At 42.3% G+C, this 15,610-nt stretch overlaps 1 protein-coding gene across 1 annotated transcript in view; it reads right to left on the reverse strand.

Annotated features, from left to right (window-relative positions):
* SNX10 (sorting nexin 10) overlaps nt 1-11,297 on the reverse strand; it is a 36,044-nt gene extending 24,747 nt beyond the window's left edge. Inside the window, exon 1 of the mRNA XM_071735654.1 lies at nt 11,266-11,297. The gene's annotated coding sequence lies outside the window, so the exon portion shown is untranslated. The remainder of the gene's footprint in view (nt 1-11,265) is intronic.
* Nucleotides 11,298-15,610: the final 4,313 nt, after the last annotated feature.

Consider the following 15,610-nt stretch of genomic DNA (forward strand, 5'->3'; position numbering starts at 1 on the left):
GTTCTGAGCACTTATTCTCCAGTTTTGAAGAAAATAACATGAAAACTATATATATGGGTAACATACATTAATACATGTAAAAATGTACCATTCTGTGATGCCAAATTGACCACGTAACAGCTTAGCCTGGCATTTACAGGAATTGGGTACACAACCACTGCAGAATAACTACTCCTGTTGATGTTGAAAAACCCTCTTCAAATGCTACTCCACAAGCAGGGACTTCCTCTCAGTCCAGAGTAACTCAGCATTAGCAGATGCCTTTCACTTCACCTTGTCCACCTTAATACCTGGGTCAACTAAACTGTGTTCATCAGAGCAGTCATGAGTTCCCATCTGACTGCCATGGTTCGGTAACAGACTGATGACTGAAATTTGACTGTGCAGGTCACAGAGCATCCTTTCTTCTTTGATCAGTTCTGCTGGCTACTTGCCTCACCTTCCACTCAGCAAATCACCATGAAGGCCTTCCCATCAGAAGCGAGAAAAATATCAAATACATAAGCATTTTCATCCAAACTCTGCACAGCTATACTAAGTACTCCTTGAGTGAATCCATCTCATGTTTCAGCTCAAGATACCCATTTCATCAGTGCTGGATTACAGTAGCAGCAGAATAACTTTGCTGCTGGAGCAGGAATCAAGGACACTGTCTAAATTGCTTTTAGAGGAAGAAAAGCTTTCCAAATCACCAACAGAATTCACATGCATTCCCTCCTACGCAGAAACACACTGCCAGAAATCATGCCTTGAAATTCTGACTTCTAGCCACCACTGCAAAGATCTTAGCTAACTAATTTATTGCAGGATTTCACTCCACTTGATTGATAAATGCTTGTTTAGAGCAATCAAGTATAAGGCAGTTCCTCTTCAATCACTATGTACTTGTTATAACAACCTTCCAATATCTGAAGGGGGGACTCCAAGAAAGCTGTGGTAGGGCATTTTACACAGATGTGTAGTGAGAGGACAAGGGGAAAGGGTTTTAAACTTGAAGAGAGGAGATTTAGGTTAGACATGAGGAAGAAATTCTTTAATTTGAGGGTGGTGAAACACTGGGACAGGTTGCCCAAGGAAGTTGTTGCTACTCCCTCCCTGGAAGTGTTCAAGCCCAGGTTGGATGAGGCCTTGAGCAGCCTGGTCTACTGGGAGATGTCCCTGCCCATGCACGGGGGTTGGAACTAGGTGATCTTTAAAGATGCCTTCCAACCCAAACCATTCCATGATTCCATGATTCTGCGGATTAGCCATTCCCTTGTTCTGCAACCTTCTTACCTACTGAAACCAGATTTAAAGACAATGAAAATGGTCCATAAAAAAAAAAAAAAAAAAAAACAACAACAACAACAACAACAACAAAAAAAAAAAAAAAAAAAAAAAAAAAACACTATTGAAATTTGCATTTACTTCAGAGGAATGTGAGAATCAGATTTAATTGAACCTATGAATTTGCCCTCTCCCTTCCAAAATATATACATGGCATGGATGCCAGTGTCAGGTGTGGGTTATAGTGGTGTTATACCAAACTTTGAATTGCATGAACTTAATACCATATTGCTGGACAGCAGCATGACTCATGTGCCAACCTCTGAAAGCCTAAAGATAAACAAGGAAGAAGTACAAAGAAATCTGTTCCCAGTAGGAGATGGCATCAGATGTTTTCTTCACTTTCAATGCTTTTTTCTTTTTTTTTTCCCCCCAGTCTCAAATTGCAGACATATGCTCAAGCGAAGGAAATCATGTCTATTCTGCACTTTCAGTGGGCTGATGAACCCAAAGCAAATATTACTTTCTTTTTCCCCCCATTAGAGAATACCATTAAGGCTAATGCTGACAGATCGGGCTCTTAGTCAGTAGAAAGAAAAGGGTAATTGTGGGTCAACATACCAAAAGAACAGTATGTGCCAGTCTTCATCATGGTAATTAATTATTACTCAGGGTTGACGCAGTTTCTGCAGAAAACATGGGGACCACTCAAAACTCTTCTGCAGCTTCAGCTCCTCTGTTTCCCAGGCAGTATGTCAAGCTGGCCTGCAACATGAACCTGCCTCTGCTATTCTTTACAAACACTAAGGGGCATAATAAGTAGCTTAGACTACGCCAAATTATTTTGTAGGAGAATAATTGCAGGTTTTGTTGCTATGGCATTTTCTAAAGGCCAACGAGGAGATGAGGCAGCCTTTGAAGGAAAGCACAGATGACCTCTCCAAGGTAAAGTCTCTGTAAGTATGCCTGCTCCAGAGACTTTTGAGATCCCATGAGTTAAGAGAAAGCGATTTCAAAAGAAGGAGCAACATGTGCTGTCCAGCAAGTTCAACCACCTTTCATCTGTAGCTGTTCTCAACATGGAAACTACTCGACAGGCACTTGACTTCTTACAATGCTTACACAAACAAGGCATACCACTGGCAGCAAAACCACCTTTGAGAACAAAGTGACAGAAGTGAGGCTAGAACTCCCTGCTGACGTGGTGCCCAAGCACTTTCCAAGCCAAAGTTCTGTTCAGTTACTGAAGTGATGTGTGAAGATGTACATGCGAGGGGTTTGTGTAAGCCCAGCACATCTTGTTAGACATACCAAGGAGAACGGGCAATACAAAATCATGGACAGATAAGCCACCCCTAGGTATTTTTATATGATGCCAGTTACAAATAACACATTAGACAGCTGCTACTTTTACAAGCTGAATTACAAAAAAAAGGAATTTGTAAGTAGACACTGAAGTCTCAGCATTTCATAGCTCTAATTAAAATCCTAAGAAAAATCTTAAATGATGCTTCCGAAGAAGGGTTTATATTCAGAGAATGCATGCTTTTCTTTATCCCCAAACTTCATGTTTCTTACAGGAACTATATATTTAATTGCATTAAATCAAAAGAAGTTGTCCTAAAAATATTATCTTGCACAAGATACTGCTCTGAAGTTAACTAATTTTTACTTACGGGAAGAGGGATGGTGGAGCTGAGTAAGCAGAGAAAAAAAAAATTCAGCAAATACAGAATCATTGCAACATTTCTTTTTCAGTCTCTGAAATGCAAATGTTGACGTCACCCGACCCTCTTCTTCCTGACTCACCCTTTGGAACATTTTGAATCTCGTGTATCAGAAAATTTACATTTGTTGCTCAAACACTGGTCATTTTTGGTTTCTCTCTGCTGCTTGAATTGCTGCTACACAGCACTCTGTGTTTTAGCTTGAGATTCTTCCTGTTGTGGATTTCCTTACATCTACCAAAACAGCTATTTTAGTAAAGCACCACCTGGCCCTAAGAAGTGCTGGTGCTTGGTCTTGTACCCAGAGAGGAAAGTGAAGTAAAAGCAACAGTTTTGGCCACAGCCACGGAACTAGAAGTCCCAGTCTCATGACGTACATCTGGGGAGATGGCTGGGAAAGAACAAGCACAGATTCAGTAAAAATGAAAAGTCAAGTAACAGGTGTTGTGTTGGTGTAGTTGCATCTGTGCATTGAACTAGCTTACAAGCTGGATTTCTTAAAATTATAAATTTAACTGTTGATGATGTATAAACAGCAATTTCAACTGGACAGCTTGTTTGTTCAATGGGCTTTGCTCTCTTTCTGAGCTAGCCTATGCCAGTGGCATGAAAACAATATTTGAAAGTACATACCTTCTATATAGTGTCAGACATTACACAAAGCTGGCAGTTCTGAGGAGCAAACAGCATTTGACAAGAAGAACTTTCCATGAGACTGACCGATGAGAAAAATCAGGCTGAAAAATCAGTGGTTTATCCATATACCTGGATTTTCTGCTTTTCATTTATTTTCTGTCTACTAAATGTTAAGACATAACTTTGGTTACATTCACCCTGATTCTGAACCCCACTATTACACCATGACTTCCTAAGACTGTCAGCAGCCCTTGGCCAACTCTCAGCAGAGGAAGCTGATTTCCAGTAGGGAAAACTCTCTTCAGAAGTTGTGAGAGAACACCAATACACATGACAAACACAAAAATGCATGGAAGAGAAGAAAAGCAGCACTTGAGTTTGAGTGCTCTGACATCACAGCCAAGTCAAAGGAGTCACTGGCCAGGCTGGAACAAACACTGCTTAAGGTCAAGCAGCAAGAGGAACAAAGATAGAAAACTGCAGGGCAAATACATTCCACAGCTCTTATGATGCCCAAACCTGAACAATATATTTTCCCAACAATTAATTCAAGTAGACCCCTAAGTAATCTGAAAGGCTTTTTCTGTCTTTAAAGGAGAAAGCCTTCCCATTCACAGAGCCATGATGCCTAAATGACCAGAAAGCACATATTTACATCTATTTTAAACCTAACCAGTTCAGATTGTATTACTAACCTACAGGAAAACAATGGACCGAGATAAACTGCTTTAAGTTTGTGCTGTTTGAGGAAGGCTTATTCCAGGCTCACTTAAATATATTTACTTCGTAAAAAAAAACCAAAACAAACCAAAAAACAAAAACAATCAAAAAAACCCCACAATCCAGTCTTAAAATAAAGCAAGCATCAGTTTATATAATCAAACCTTTAGTTAAACCAGCTGAAACCTACACACTAAGTACAGACATATCTGAAATCCTACTTTGTGGTTCTACAGGCAAATCCCTAATAAATATCTATGACATGGCTGCTGGTAATTAGATAAAGATTTATATAAAGAGATTTAGCATGAAAAACTTCCCTTGGACAAATAGAACTGTGTCACTGAAGAGTCTGGAGTACACGGAAGAACCCTTTTTGAAATAAAATAATTGCTTAAACCTATCTGATATAGTACATGATAACAATTCTATTTTTCAAAACCTGTATTTAAATTCAAACACGTAATGGCAAAAAGGAAGGCAAAATATGAAGCCTGAAGACTGCCTTTATGTTTTCTTGAAGACAGTCCAAAGCACTCCAAATATTCTTTACCATTATCTTGCATTAGTTACAAGGTTTGGAGCATGTGCTGAGAAAGATGCTTTCTTTGCAAACTGACCTGAACTAACAACACCTAATAACCAGGGTTTGCATTAAATCCCTGCAATTTAGCTGTGCAAAGCTCACCAAAAAGACCAAAGCTGGGAGAGAATTTTGCATCCCTACTCTAAGATTTAGCCCAGGACTACACACCTGGTATAGGCATCCTTTTCCTGGCCAGCAGGTCAAACAGATCTTCCTTCCAAATCTACCTGTGATGATGAGTGAAATAGCAGTCAGACAGATCCTCGTGGGTGAGCAGATTAGGAAGGCTTCGTTTCTGTGCAAGTATTTGTGTGCCTCAAGCAGTTTTTCCACAAAACCCCCAAATGGAAATTTTGGCCCTAAATCCTCTCTGATTCTTGGCTCTCACTGCCCAAACCCATTTTCATGGTCTGGGAGGTGGAGGGTCTGTTCACGCCAGCCACTTGACTGCACACTCCCTCCTCCCCCCAACACTTTCACAGCAACCCCCCTACTTCATCTGCCAGGAAAGGGAGAAACAAGGGGGTTTATCTCCCTGGGAATGAGGGATCTGCTTTCCTGTCTCCCCAACAACCCTGTTGATTCAGCTCCTAATGGTCACACCACAACCGGGCTGGCTTCCTCCATGCCAGGAGACAAGGCTGTTACACGTCGCTGTTCCCAAAGCCAGCAGGATCCCAGGGACACCACGCACCAGAGTGACTATTTATACATGGGAATGGGTATTTATACAGTGCCATAGGCTCTGGAATCATCACAAGGCTCCGCAGTACCCAAGACTCACAGATATTTCCCTTCTCCCTGTAAACACTCCCGTTACCACTCCGCCTTTTCACGCCTCATTAGCAGAGATTCATTCCTTCTGGGAAGAGGCTCTTGGAAAACAAAGCTTTCCCCTCTGGGAAGACAGCTGAAGATCTCATTAAAACGGGGAGCAAATTAAAACCACACATCACCATTACACAATTAAAGCAACGAGGCTATTAAAAGGCACAGAGTTATAACCTGGTGACTGCTGTACCCGGGGAGCAAAGCAGGTGAGCAGCTCGGGTTTCCCCGAGGGAAAGGAGGGGCAGGAACCTGAACTTGAAGGATGTGTTGGCAGCACACACTCACAGAGGACAGGGTATATTACTCATTGCCAGCTCCATAGCAAAATCAATGCTTTGTTACAGGAGCAAAACATCCGTTTAGCTTTGAGGTGTAGGATAGCTCTAAGTGAGCTTAGCCTCCCAGACAACTTCGGTAGAGAAGAAAGGGAGAAGTAATTTTCTTAAGCCACAAATTTTCTTAAGCCATAAATCCTTTAAATACCAATAAACACTGATTTCTTCATACCACAAAAAGCAGGTAAAGAAACCAAATTGCATTCTCTTTTTATGCACAGGAGTTACTGGAGAGAAGACTCATAACAAAACCACCACTGGTTTATTTGTTCTTCAACAAATTAGCACTTGCTAAATGACTCTGTAGCAATCCCTAAAGTCAAACACATGAAGATGCTAGAGCAGAAGGAAACTCCTTTCAAACTAATCAAGTCTTTCCTTTTGGACAGGCTCACAGGTTGATGCTAAGCTATAAGGGTTTTTGAAGGGTTCAGGCCTATTGATTAATCCCTCTGGTACTCAGACAGCGTGTATATAATTTACCTAGCAAAGTCCAAATGGAAACTGGTTTCTGGGGCCAGAAACCAAGGTCCCAAGGGCATTTAAGGGTTCTGAGTATAGAAATACTACTTTTCAGTTCTCCAACTCAAAAGAGGGTCACTGGCGGAACACTGTGGGAAATGCAGGACCATTTGCAATTACATTATTGGGTTGTTTCATTAAGTCTCTCACTGCTCCCCTTTGTCCTGCAGAAATCTGGACAAGCTGTATTCAGATAGCTATGCCTAAACGTTTGTGAACATTCACATGATGCCCTACTTACTCTTCAGCTGCTGCTCAAGAAGGTGGCAAATCAACTGTAGGCCATGTGCTGTGACGCCAGCCTCATACAGATGTCCTAGATACCCTCGACATCCCCCTTGAAGGAACCACTCACTCACCAACATCTAGGCAACCAACTCATGCCCAAGCTGTACTATGTAGAGATATAGCAAGGAATCCTACAAATAAACAGATCAAGAGCCAAAATACATGCACCAGACTTGTGCATGTCGTTCCCTGTAGTCAACAAAAAACTCTATCGTGATTTTTTTTTTCTATCCCAATAGTTACTCTACCAAGAAGTTAGGAAATTCCTGTACGACACATAGCTGTGCCTTCCTCTGAGCATTTTTAGTATTAGTACAAAAAAAATTGACAAGTTGTTGCGGGGGGGGAGGAGGTTGGGTTTTTTTATAGATAATAAGTAAAATGTTCGACAAGAAAAAACAAACAACCTGCCCAAAAAACCCCACAATACCCTAAATTAACCAGATCTATTTCTCTGCTTACCAAAACCAAAAGCTTATTCATCCTACATACCACATGCACGGAAATCAGGTCCTGTGATACATTGCAGAGACATGATACACTGATTTCATCACCTCTCTTGTCCTCCCTATCTACTCCCATGAAGTCCAAAACACCTCCAGCAGTCCTTGGTGCTGAGCAAACACTGACAGCCTTTTTGATTTGGGCTTTATTTTATTTATTTATTTGTTTATTTTTAAATCAGCCTTTCAGAGAAGTGCTATCTTCTTTCATATGGAGATATTACAAAACCACATGGTAAAAGCAGAGAAGGTTGCAGTTGCCTGAAATGATGGCAATTAGGAAAAATACTGAGGTAACTGACTAGCAAAGGGCTGCAAGACTGATTCAGCCTTTTAGTCAGAAGGACTCAACTTCTGCATGGATACCCTTGACAGTGTGTTTCACTCCAGAGGGTCAGAGGACTGGCAGAAAAGCAGCTGGAGGGGAACACCACACCACATGTTTGGTACCCTCAGGTGCAGCTTCTCAGGCCAAAGGCAAGGCTGCTCTGCAACAGGGACAATAAGGAGGTTGCCCAAGTAATAACAGGATGCTGGAAGACTCAAAATTATGACTGCTATGACCTCCTCTGGGTGAGAAAAGCTATTCTGAAAGGCATTAATGTGCAGCAGCTTAAGCCCTATTTAAAAAAAAAAAAAAAAATTTGATAATGCAGCCTTCACCTATACTATGCCCTAGTCCTCATCATTTGTTGCCACTATCTTGTATCAATCACATCACTGGTCCTGGCTAGATAGTCACAGTTCAGCAAGAGAAGTCACATCACAACGTGTTTACCAACTACTGGCTTGACTTAATGCTCCACCTCCTCTTATGCCTGAGAATTACCCAGCTTGACCCAAATCCCCAGTGGTTTTTGCTCAGCATGGCACCGTGCTTGGGAAAGGACAGTCGGGGCCTGCAGAACAGCCTGGCTCACATCTGACCCATATGCTGCATCTCAAACAGAAGCATCCCAGTCCCATGGGCATGCAGTGAGTGCAGAGGTTGCCTAAGCAGGTCCACCAGGGCTGGTGAAAGGTTCTACCTTCAGAGTAGATGTTCCTCAGGAGCTGCCAGAGAAAAACATAGCTGAAGACAACTTCTAAGTCTATTAAAAGATCAAAGGGAGAGGTCCTGAAGGGTACCGGCAATGTTTACTCAGCGCTGCCTGCAAGGCAAGGAACAAGGGAAAACAACAGAAAACCAGAGTCCACTGAGACTGGATCTAGGTAATATTTAATGAAACATAGCAACACAAAGTTGTGATGCCACTCCAGCTTTCAGGCTGCCCCTGACTGATGGTACCATAAACATATCTTAAACAAAACAAAAAAACCCAAGCACAACTGCCCCCCCCTCCAAAAAAAAAAAAACCCAAACCAAAAAAACCCCACCAAAATCACCACCAAAACTGCATCATTCAAATACACCAATCTCTTATTCAAATATAAACACTCTTGCAGCTGATTCTATCACAAATCAGATAATTCTAGGCAAGAGCATAAGCAAACCAGCAACAAATCCTTAAATCAATTTCTTCTTCTGATAACAGTAAATTGCAGTTAAACTACAGACATAAATGAAAGAGGGACTGTGATACCAATAACACATAACGGATCTGACACTTTTATAAGCATTTGGAGGCACTTGATAGAACAACTTTTTCTGTCTATGTTAACAAATAGTGCCTTGGTTTTTGTTTCGCAAGTTCTCTGGGACCTAGGGCCATGTTTTCATCTGTATTTGCACAGCTCCTACTTGCACAAATAACTGGGTGAAGCTTCTAGGTGCTACTGGCTTTGAATTACACTATACAATCGGAGAGATTATGCTGTTAGTATAAGCACATATATAGTAACTTACATATAAGTACATAACTCATGTAATTAATTTGAAAATAAATTTTAAAATCACAATATTCTATATTAAAGATCACATGTATTATAAGCCCTTGAAAGTATATTAATACAGACATCATGCACCAATGCAATTTAAATTGAAATTTAAAGTCGTTAAAAGGTAAATAGTTCTTAAATTCAATATAAATATACAGGATAAACAAAAGACTTCCGGATTTCAAGTCAAGAATTCTTGAACTAGCATAATACCTTAGCCTGAAGTACACAAAGAAAACACCATTATTTCCATTTCTCTGGGGAAAGCCCAGTTTGTGCCACTCAGGAAAATTCTGCCTCGCATTACTTTTGGTTTCAGTTTTCCCTAGCACAAACAGGAAGACCGTCCCCTTCAGCTGATTTCCCATCAAACTGAGATGCAGAAGGGGAAATGAAACCCCATGCCGCTGTTTTTCACGGGGATGTTCCGGGTGGGAGCCTCACACCAGCTCCTGACCCTCAGTGTCCCGGCTCCTCAGCTCCGTCTGCCTTGACCTCGTCACCCCTGCTAGCAGAATTGGGCAATATTTACCCAAAAATGGCCGTATCCTTGAAGAGGCTGTGGGAACAGCCAGCCAGGTGGTGACTCCAGGTCTCTGCCAGGTGATCCCGGAGGAAGAGCACGGGCAGCTGCTCACCCACCCCGGTGCCTAATACCAGCACCCGGCCCAACCTGAACCGGCATCTGAGTCACTGGAACTTCCTTGTTTTCATAAATCAGTTAGCTCTGGCTGCATGTTTTCGGAGGCTTTCTTCATATGTACTCTAAGACGTTTAATTTAAACAACACAGAGTTTAATAATAATAATGCCACATGTGGTGGTGCAGATCCCTCCCCCTCACTCCTATCCTATTCCAACCCCTACATACTCCTTCTACGTAGCAGGGTGAGCCTTGCCATGGAACTCTGCTAAGCTGTGCTTCTGTAAGTCTATATTAAAATCACCTCTTCCTAACATCTTTGTCACTGAATCTTGAAAAAAAAACCTTAAGACCTTCCACTCCCGTCTGCAACAACATATTACATAACTATGATATATCACCTAAGTTGTACATTTATATATATGCACTATATAAATAAGCATGTATTAATAAGCACGAACATGTAAGGTATAAACATAATATAACGTACGTACACAGAGCTTTGCGCATCCCGATAAATACCATACTTGCCAAAGGCGACGGGCTTGCTTCAGCAAAACAAAAAGTGGAGGTCCAAAACAATCTTAACATTTATTTACATCTAAGTTTCTTCCCGCCGGATGTTGATCATTATTAAGAGAAGACACTTAGAGGACCGTAAATCACAGCGCAGCCCCACGTTAAAGAATAGGCGAATAAGAGCCTTACAGAGACAGGGAGAACCCAAACCCCGTCACGGCCGGCACCAGTGCTGCAGGGCTCGGTGTCGGCACCCGGGCTCTCCCCGAACCCCGGGTTCCTTTAAGGAGCTCAGGCAGCGCCTTCACTGGTCCCCCGGAGACCGCAGAGGAAACGCTCTACACCCACCCCCACCGCGACGGCGTTTGCAGCTGCGAGCTCTGCCGCTGCACCGCGCCGTAGCCTGGGTCGGGCCGAGCCGAGCCGGGCCGAGCCGAGCCGAGCCGAGCCGAGCCGAGCCGAGCCGAGCCGAGCCGAGCCGAGCCGTGCCGAGCCGAGCCGAGCCGAGCCGAGCCGGGTCGGACCGAGCCGGGTCGGACCGAGCCGGGTCGGACCGGGCCGAGCCGGGTCATGTCGGGCCAGACCCCCCCCCCCCCCCCCCCCACACACACACACACAGACACACAGACACAGACAGACAGACAGACAGACACACACACAGACACAGACACACACACACAGAGACACACACACACACACACACACACACACACACACACACACACACACACACACACACACACACACACACACACACACACACACACACACACACACACACACACACACACACACGCTGTCGCCTCACTCACCGCCCGCAGCCGCCGCCGCTCACAGCGCCGCTGCCGCTGCCGCCACCGCCCATAGGCCGGGAGGGGCCGCACGTCACCAGAAGTGGGAGGGGCCTCTCCTAAGCCCCGCCCCTCGCCCCGCCCCGCGCTCCGCCTGCGCAGGGATCGGGGGAAAAGGGAGGGAAGGGAAGAGGGGATGGGGGGAAGAGATTTGCGTTCAATGTGGAAAAAGCAGCTTTTCTCAAAAAGAGGGGAGTGTTAGGAGGCTTTTAGTTAAGAAGGAAAAGAAAAAAGAGAGAAGTTAAGATTGATAAATCCAATTTTATTTCTTTTTTTTTAATGGTAAATAAATCTACTGGAGGTTTATTTTCAGCTTTACTTGATTTATCAGCAAATCAAAACGCTAATAATTTTGTTGCCTGAGAGGAAAAGCAACAAACCCAAAACCCAACCACAAAATTATAGAATCACAGATGTCAGTAAAGACCTCGAGTCCATCGAGAGAGATGGATGAGGTAGATGAGATCATAGAGTCCAACCATCAACCCAACATCACCATGCCAAATAAACCATGTCCCAAAGTGCCACATCCACCTGTTTTTTGAACATCTCCAGGGATGGTGTCTCCACCACTTCCCTGGGCAGCCTGTTCCAGTTCCTGACCACTCGTCCAGTAAAGGAATTTTTCCTAATGTCTGCTCTAAACCTCTCCTGGCACAACTTGAGGCCATTTCCTTTTGCTCTTTCACTCATTAAGTGGGAGAAGAGACCAACACCTACCTTAGTACAACCTCCTTTCAGGTAGTTGTGGAGAGCAATAAGGTCTCCCTTCGATCCCCTCTTCTTCAGACTAAATAAGTACAGTTCTCTCAGCTGCATATCTTTTATAAAGGAGAAATCATTTGAATGTTATTATACATTTTTACTTCATTTCTAATTACTGAAAAGCCCAGAATCTTTTCTTAGTCTTTTTATGTAAACTATAGGCTGTTTCTCCCATATGATACTAAAATACAAAGCAAGTTCAGGAATAAGAATTCTGCTAGAAGAAAATAATTATTCTTAATCTGTTTTGAGTACCCCAAAAACTTCCCTCTGGTAAGAGCCCTTAAGCAAAACACTTGCAGTGATGTGTAGAGATCAATAGGAATAAAAATTTATTCACAGTAGCAGAGTACAGAGAACTACAGGGGAATTACATGAGGTGTCTACATCAGCCTTTTTCCCAAATTTTTGATCATTGTGGTTCAGCATCACAGGTAGCAGAGACCTGGTGTGAGTGTAGGCAGGGCTCCATGCAGCTGCTGGCATCTCTCCTAGGAAGTTTTCCAGAGCCCATTTTTGTGGTAGGATGGCAATGGCACCAAGGCTAGACATCCCCTTTTTTGTTGTTACTGTCAGACCCTGTGCTAAGCATTTGCCCAGTGATGAGCATCCTGGAAACAATGCACAAAGGAAGGCCAGCATAGGAGGACTGGAGTGAAAAGGGAAGAATTTGGTTATCTTGGCAACTGAACAGCTCTCTGTGGGATTGTTGGTAAAATTAATTTTCAAAAATGAGGTTTAAATCTCTGCATAAATGCAAAACAGTGCTACCATTAAACTGCACAATTTTGCCAGCAAAAAAATCATAATTAGATGCATTTAAATTTAGTGGACAGAGGCTGTACAGGCAAATCTTCTTAATAAAAAGAAAGAACAAATATGAAAGGGAACAATTCTTTCTTTCAGAGAAGGTCTGTTGAACCTTCCAAACTGTTTGTTTATAGGATTTCAACTCTTAATTCCCTTTCCAGGATGTTTTTCATTCTGTCCCACTTCAGTGCTCCTGCTGCATTTTCTCCTTCCATAAATTTATGGTGTATGGGTATTTCCCAGGAAAAAATGGAGACTGGAAGACATCAGACCTTACTAAGATTACTACCTGCAGTGAGCAGCAGAATGAACATATGAATGATGCTCCCATATGAACAAGAAGGATGAAAAGTTCTATAGGAACAAAAGAATTGGATGCCTATCAACACAACATCTGCATTTCATGGTTCTGTAGTAGAAGATCTGTCCAAGACCTCCTTGATTAATTTCCTTAAACGGGTGGTGTTTTTTTATCCTTAGCCTGATTTGGTCAATGGGTCCATTTTTTGCTGGTGTAGACAAAGTTTTCCGGATCTCAATCATCTTAATTGATGTTTCCTATGTTGTGTTCTGTTACCCATTCATTCATCAATGGGTTGCTGGGGCTGTATCTTCCATTTCCTTTCCCTTCTGCCAGCAGAACAGGACCACAGTCTGCATCCAGCTATAGAACACTGGTGAAAGACCACGGGGTAACTGCTGGTTATTTCTCAGGGCAGCTACCACTGGACCTACTGTGAAGGAAATAGCTATCAGCTCAAGAGCAAAATTCAGGATTATTGCATCCACTGAAGACAAAAATACAAGATATAACACTCTGGACAAATAAGAGGAAAGACTGAAGAAACAGAAGAAAAATAGAAAAGAGAAAAAGATAAAAGGGGTAGAAATCAGGGGTAAAGGGAAGTTTTATAAAACTGATATTGGCAATTAAGTTCTGTTGCCTGTTTATAATTTGCACAGAGAAAATTCCTGTTCGCTTTCTGTGAAGTTTTCATGCTCTTTTTATCCGTTATTTTTCATGCCAGCAGCATTGTGTCCTGACATGATGTCCGAGAGGATATTTGCATTGAGGTTTTTTGTCAGCCTTTCTCGGGGTGCAGCTATAGTGCTGTGTGAATAGTGGGAGCTGCTGGATTTGGCTGACAAAGGGGACGGAGGGGACTTCTTCCTCTACACCAAGACTTTGCCCCTCAATGCTGTGACAAGATAATTGCACTTCAGGGAGTTATTGAAGAATACGATACTTTCTCCATGTTTCAGAAAAAAGAAAAAAAAGAAAAAAAGGAAATAAGAAAAAAAGAAAAAAAAGAGGAAAAACAAAAAACCAAGAAAAAACAAAAAAAAGAAGAAAAAAGAAAAAGAAAAGAAAAAGAAAATAAGAGGAAAAACAAAAAACAAGAAAAAAAAGAAGAAAAAAGAAAAAGAAAATAAGAAGAAAAACAAAAAAACAAGGAAAAAAAAGAAGAAAAAAGAAAAAGAAAAGAAAAAGAAAAAGAAAAAAGGACGACTTTATTCCACAGCAGCTTTCTCTTAAAATTTCCACCAAAATAGATTAGTAATAGATTATTATTCTGCTATCATGATGTCAGCTCGACTTACTTCAGATTAAATCTGCCACAGCTATGGCCACTGATTTACTCAGAAGGGCAAACTGCAAACTTACATGTACATTCATCTATGCTAGCACTTGGTTTCAGATGAAGTATGTATTTTTTGAAGTAAATCTCTGGTGTCTCTCTTTGTCTCCTCTTCAGTTCATGTTTTGGAGCAGACCCAGGAGACACAGGAGAAACAATTCAACTAAAACATTACCAAGGGCTGCGCTCTGACCACAGATGGGGCCAGCCTGGAACAAAACCTCAGAGCCCACAGACTGTGAAGGTCATGTTCTCCCCACAATCTGGTTTGCACCACAGAGTTTTTCCTGATGCACCCCCCTGCTTGCCAACATAGACATAGCCAATGTGGCAGAGTGATTAAAATGTTGTGTCTGTTACCACATGCTCATAATCCCCCAGTTATTTATTTAGACTGCATCCAGAAAATGCTACAGGGCTACCTGGATCCTGGTTGCTTGCTCACATTATGAGCAGCTGCAGATACAAAGGAAGAATCTTAAATTCACAGGGTATGGTTCTTCAAAATAGAGAAGTAGGGTTAAAGTACAAACACACATGATGGATTATGGACACAAAGTAAAATAAGTAAATTTTTTAAGCTGTCAAATAATTTCATTTTTTCTAGCTAAAGAGGGGAGGAAATGATGCAGCACTAGGCCAGGGTGGGATCATAGAATCATAGAATCATAGAATCATAGAATCATAGAATCCTAGGGGTTGGAAGGGACCTCGAAAGATCATCTAGTCCAACCCCCCCTGCCAGAGCAGGGCCCCCTAGAGTACATCGCCTAGGAACGTGTCCAGGCGGGTTTTGAATGTCTCCAGTGAAGGAGACTCCACAACCCCCCTGGGCAGCCTGTTCCAGGGCTCCGTCACCCTTACAGTAAAAAAATTTTTCCGGATATTCAGGGATTCCTAGGTATTACTCTTAGGAAGCACCAAAAAAAAAAAAATGTCAGGAGTTGTGTCACTGACTGCAGTTTTAAAAGAAGCTTTCATGTTGCAGAAGGTGTAAGGATCAGGAAAAGAGTGAAAAGATGAAAGGAATGAACTCTGCAAGTATTTCTCTGTACTGGTTTGTGTTCTGCAATGGAAGAAATGGCCCCTCA

Source organism: Heliangelus exortis, chromosome 2, assembly GCF_036169615.1.
Source record: "Heliangelus exortis chromosome 2, bHelExo1.hap1, whole genome shotgun sequence".
Lineage (NCBI taxonomy): Eukaryota > Metazoa > Chordata > Aves > Apodiformes > Trochilidae > Heliangelus > Heliangelus exortis.